This window comes from Barbus barbus (assembly GCF_936440315.1).
Source record: "Barbus barbus genome assembly, chromosome: 46".
Lineage (NCBI taxonomy): Eukaryota > Metazoa > Chordata > Actinopteri > Cypriniformes > Cyprinidae > Barbus > Barbus barbus.
In genome coordinates, this window is record NC_136724.1 from 14,135,720 (window position 1) to 14,142,061 (window position 6,342).

At 37.4% G+C, this 6,342-nt stretch overlaps 1 pseudogene across 1 annotated transcript; it reads left to right on the forward strand.

Moving 5' to 3' along the window:
- Nucleotides 1-1,875: 1,875 nt before the first annotated feature.
- On the forward strand, nt 1,876-5,551 carry LOC306864989 (kelch-like protein 40b; annotated as a pseudogene). Its single transcript has 6 exons — nt 1,876-2,444; nt 3,449-3,609; nt 3,910-4,017; nt 4,133-4,318; nt 4,461-4,610; nt 5,440-5,551. The product of its transcript is annotated as a kelch-like protein 40b (transcript).
- The last annotated feature ends 791 nt before the right edge of the window (nt 5,552-6,342 follow it).

A 6,342-nucleotide genomic window follows, 5' to 3' on the forward strand; every position in this document is an offset into this window, starting at 1 on the left:
CTCGGTTGTTTAAATTAAACTGTGACTCTTAACAAAAGCATAAATGTCACTGAGAACATTCAAGATCTTTGATGCCATTAAACCTTTTCAATCTAGGATATTTATATGAACTGGCATAAGCTCTCTTCTGTTGGTTCAACCATTAAGGTAACCTGTGACTGTAGTGAACTGTTGATATTATTAGTGACTAGTGATCTTTTCTTAGACATAAAACAGGAAAATTGTATTTTTGTTACATTTCATGTATAATACTTAAAGCGGTGGTACAGAACCTTTTTTCCTAGTGATATTTATTCAAAAATTTTAACAACCCCCACCCCCAACACAGTTAAGTTTTTCGTAAATAAAATGACAGCAGAAACATTAAAATAATGACATTAACACCAATGACCAGTTTTTTAAATAAAGAAAAAATGGTTGTGTGACTATAATCAACAAAGTTTTGAAAAAAAAAAAAGTTTTATAAAAATACACACCCCTAATTTCAGACTAACAAAAGGGATATGAATCTAAATGATATGATATTTTATCTGCTGTTAATAATTCTAGATACCTAGACAGCTTATTTTCCATCAACCCGTTAAACTTTACACAGTTTACACTTTAAACTTCAGTGCATAAAAACTTGGTATTTTATACCATTGCATTGGTTTGAACTAAAATGGCAGACATTAAAATATAAATCCATCTGCCATACTTTAATTTATGTCATTTTCATCAGTAGTTGTAAAACATTCCACTGCCTTCCTTCATATTTTCAAACAAAACCAATGTTGCAGGTTGCCTGAGACTGTTGCTAACTTTGCTTAGGCTAATACTGGACAGTATTTACATGAGTTCAAATCATATTGATTTGTAATTTATGCTATAAAATGCAGTTCGGCCAGTATATTAAAATATCAGCTTAATTTATGGACCTTGTGCGTCAGACTCAGAAAAACAGGTGCACAGCCATCTTTAGAATTGTTTTCGAAACTTCTAAACTTTCGTTTAATTTTTGAGGTAGCTTACTGTAGAGTTCACGAAAGTTATCATGTGCCATTGTAATGATGGAAGCGGATGTCATAGAAGGGGAAGATTTTAAAATAAGATGGCTGCCGAAGGCAGGGGTGGTTTGCTGGGCTCCACTCAAGCCCTTTGTATTTTATCACATTTATTATTGTTGTTTTGTGTTTGGAGTACCAAGTTTTCATCTTATGAGGGTATCTCAGACGGCTTATTCTATGGTAAACAAACTAAGCTCTATATGTTTGGGTATGGACACAATACTCTGTATTCCATCTGGTCGTCATTCTGGTGGAAGAGCAACAGGAGCAAGGACAACAAGGGCAACAAGGCAACATCTCAGCAAGGGCAAAGCACAAGCATCCAAAATACTACTGATGCTTATGCTTTTAGTGGGGGATATACACCTAAATCCTGGCCCAAGCTCACTGGAGAAGCAGGCTAGCCCTGTGGAGCAGGTGGGGCTAGGTGCTGGTGGATATGTGGAGGCACCGCCCTTGCACACACCGGAGCCCCGCGGAGCAGAGCCCTGGCCCGCTCAGCTGTTGGCTCTGAGCCAGGAACTACAGGAGCAGCGTCAGCGACTGCTGTCTCACATGGGGAAGTGTGTCAGCTGTTGCACAGGGCAGGGGGTTGTGTTTCACGTGTACAAGTATGGATTCCACATCTTTTTGAAGGACCTATAAATAGCCCCCAGTTGGAGTTTGGTTGAAGTATTGGGACAGCTGATGAAGCCTGAAGTCCCGACAGCAAAGCGGAACTGATTCAGCCTTGCCTCTTCTTTTTCAGCCAGTAACAGAAGTTTGGTACAGAGACTGCTGGACTAGCCATTGACTTCATTGTGACCGTCAGGTTTACTGCACGATCAATATGGCTCTACCCATAGATCCCATGGAGGAGCTGCAGATGTACCAGCAAACCCTGCTGCAGGATGGTCTATTCGATCTTCTGGAGAGCGATATGATGGTTGATTATGTGCTGAAGATCAAAGACAAGGAGTTTCCCAGCCACCGGTTGGAGAAACATGAATGGTTGAGCTCAAACCCAGAGATCACCAAGAAACTGCAACTGGTCAAAGAAGCCCATGCTGGGAAGTTTCCTGAAGTCAAGAAGAACAAAAGCAAAAAGAGTGCTGTTCAGGAAGGAAAGAAGAAGGGAGACGAAGAGGAGGAAGAAGAGCAGGAGGAGCTACTTCCAGGAATCTTAAATGACAATCTGCGGTTTGGGATGTTCTTGAGAGACTTGATCTTCTTCATCAATGACACTGCATCAGTGGCTTATGACCCAACGGAAAATGATTGTTATGTGGCGTCACTCTCCACCCAAATTCCCAAAAACCATTGCAGTCTGGTCACAAAGGAAAATCAGATATTTGTGGCAGGTGACTCTTTTTTGATGAGCAGAGCAAAGACGAACAGATCTATTCATACTTTTTGCAGGTAAAGGAATACTTTCCTTCATTTACTTGCTTTTAGAGTCTAGTTTTCATTCATTATTTTCTCAGCGTCATTAATTCTGCACATTGGGAAGTTTAGACAACGTGTTTTTTTTTCTTTACCCAGCTGTATTTACCTATTAGATATTAATGAAAGTAAGACCCCATGGAATCACTGGTCTGGGCAGGATATTTAGATGGGCTTGTCCCTTATTGTTGAAAAACCAAGAGATTTAGCATAGTTTTAGCAATTTTTCTAGAATGTTAATAATCTGTGCCCAAAGAAATAACTTGAACTATACCGTAATGTTAAGGGAACATTTTGCATTTGTTGGGGATGACTTGGTGTATTTTCTGTGAAACTGAGAGCACAGGGAAGACATTTCTTTTTTCTTTTTTTTTATTGTTTTCCCAGTATATTATAGACAATATTTTAAACTTAATGCTTTATTTTTCATTTGAAGCATTCTAAAAGTTTATGTAGTCAGTGTTTAAGAATACAATAACATAACCATTTCACCAGTTTGGCTGCCCATCCAGTCTTAATAGTTATTTGTAAACAAGCTTGGCTTGCTGTCCTCAACAGACGTTTGAGCTGCTGGTTCGATTCTCCTATTGTGGTACTACATAAAGGGAGAATAACAGAAATAGAGGTGGAGATGGGGAGGTGGAGGGATGCCGGAATAATTGTCGCTGGGACGGCGCAATGACTGCTGCTTATTAGGCTCATAATGATGACTGACAGGAAACGAATGATTAGGCTCCTCCCAAAAACCTACGTTTGGAACTTCATATAATAGAATAGACACTAACATCTCAGAACATTCTGGGAAGGTTAATTTATGGTTCTGAAATAATAACACCTAAAGCTAACCATGAGAAAACATTGTCTATAAGTTCTTAGCAGGTTATCACACAAAACCACCCTTCCTTTAAATGATCAGCAAATGCTCATGTAGACTGTCCCATATAACACAGTGGATGATATATTGTCATTATATCTGACAGTTTGACCCTGCAACATCAGATTGGATGGGCATGCCTCCCATACCCTCTCCCCGCTTCCTGTTTGGCATGGGAGAGGCAGAAAACTTCATCTTTGTTATTGGAGGGAAAGAAATGAAGGAAGGAGAAAACATTCTGGATACAGTCATGGTTTATGACAGACAGTAAGTATGTTTACTGATGCCATGTTAATTATTTGAATATCAGCTATAAATTTGTCTTTTGTTTATTGAATCGTCCCAACAGATACACTATGAAAAAAAAATATATATATATTTTTTAAGTATTCCAAGATTATTGGAATACTTTTCTCTTTCTACTTCAAAATTTTAATTCAGTGCTTTACTTGCCATTTCTTCTGTAATTATTTGTGAAATTTACTAGCAATTTCTTGACTAGTGAAAACTGTTTCTGCACCAATTTATTTTCACTGTGTACTTAAATAACCCTGGTTTTTTTTTAAGGTATCTTAAATGGGCCGAGTCCGATCCTCTTCCCTATCCTGTATATGGCCATGGAGTATTGTCTCATAATGAAATGATCTATGTAATTGGAGGAAAGGGAGAGAACAAGTATGTTTATAAGCTATTTCTACATTTTATTTTGGAATATGCATTCAATATTATAGCTAGTAGTAAGGCTGCTACTGTATCTCACATTTATACACACATTTGTCTTATTTTGTAGAGAGTGTTTGAATAGAGTGTGTGTGTACGACACTAAAAAGCGACAGTGGAAAGATCTGGCTCCATTAAATACTGCACGTTCACTCTTTGGGGTCACAATTCACAAAAACAAGATCTACGTGGCAGCTGGTGTGACTGACACTGGCCTCACAGGCAACTCTGAGGTCTATGACATCAAAACCAACAAGTAAGTGTGGCCACATACAGTATATGCTAAACAACCTGCAGCATTATCTAAGGTTTATGGTATGCATTTACTTGTGGGACAACCCCATTATAATTAGCTTGCAATAAACAATTATTTAACCCCATCACTCTCTATCTTCTAGGTGGTCAGAGTTTGTGGAGTTTCCCCAGGACCGCAGTTCACTTAGCTTGGTCACTGTGGGTGGAGTCCTCTATGCTACAGGTGGATTTACCATGTTCCCCAAAGAGGACAGCGATGATCTCATGCCACAGGAGATGAACGACATCTGGAGGTGAGGCACCCAATCAATACACCAATCGGTCTTTAAGTGGAACTATGCAAAGGGAAGTATCCACTTAGTAATTGATTAATTAAAGTAATAGTTCATCCAAAAATGAATATTTTCAGAAAATCTCAGACCATCCGAGATGCATATTGTTTATTCATTTGAACATTACATTTAGCATTACATTGCTTGCTCACCGATGGATCCTCTGCAGTGGATGGGTGCCGTCAGAATGAGTGTCCAAACAGCTAATAAAAACATCACAATAATCCACACCACTTAATTCCATCAATTAACATCTTGTGAAGCAACAAGTTGCATGATTGTAAGAAACAAATCCATCGTTAAGACATTTTTAACTTCAAAAATGCAAACCGCTTTCAGCTAAAATCCAAAAAGCAATATTATCTGATTCAGGAAAGAAATGTGCATGCATCAAGCACTGTTTCCAAGCAAAAACAATCCGAAACAGATCTAAACACTTCTAAACATTATAAACAATAAAGTGACTTTTTACTGGAAGAAATGTTATGGATTATGGACTTTTGGCCAGAAGTGATGTTGTATGAATTACTTGTGGATTATTGTGATGTTTTTATCAGCTCTTTGAACTCTCATTCTGACGGCACCCATTCACTACAGAGGATCCACTGGTGAGAAAAAATTTATATCTTGGATGGCATGAGGGTCATTACATCAATCAATAAATTAAATAAAAATCTCAACATCTCTCCTTAACTGAAATGACACTGATATATTGTGAATCTGACCACATACGTGATTAAAACAATCCAAATGTACATGTTCAAATAACTAGGTAAATGTTTGTTCACAGGTATGATGAGGGCGAGTGGAAATGGAACGGTATACTGAGAGAGATTCAATATCCATCTGGTGCAACAGTTCTGGGAGTTCGTCTTAACACTCTTCGGCTCACTAAAATGTGAGACTACACTGGTGAAGTACAAACTCTCTGCTGATTTTGAATCAGTTATTATAGTGTGGGACGAAGTGAAACCAAGCCTGAACCAGCACGAAACAAGAGGACAGAACATCTGTTCTTAAATTCCTTCCATGAAAGTGATCAATTTGATATTCAACACACTTTATCATTTGGAACAGAGAGAACAAACACAGATATTGTGAAAATAAGGCTGTGGAAATGCTATTTCTGAACAATTTTATTATGGACATATTTTATTAATTTATATATATGTATAATTTATTATGGAAATATATATAGCTTCTTGTGTCGTGTACTTTTTGTAATGAATGAGAGAAACCTCCCAAAGTAAAGTAAAAACAAACACAAATGCTTGGGTTCATGTTTCATTTAGTTCACTATTGAAATTATTATTTTATTTTGTTTTATTACAGACAATAAATACTACCCAGTACAATAAATGACATAATACAGCCTCATTTTATTAGCACCGCTAGACTCTATGACTGCATGTACACAAACTTAACTAAGACATGTAGAATTAAAACCTTGGAACAGTCACACTCATGATTGGCTTAATACATTGAAAGCATGGGTAGGTTTAAGTATTACATGTTAGGTGATAGAATTTTTTTTTTGGGAATTTGGTTTCAAAATGTCTTTTTAAGATTGTGAGTGGTTTCTTTCAAATCTTAAACAGACAGTAAGAAAAACTACCCAAACTCTGAAGTGCAAATCATCTTTCGCTATCGCTTATTACAAAGGATAGCACACACCAGAACAAACTAAAATAAC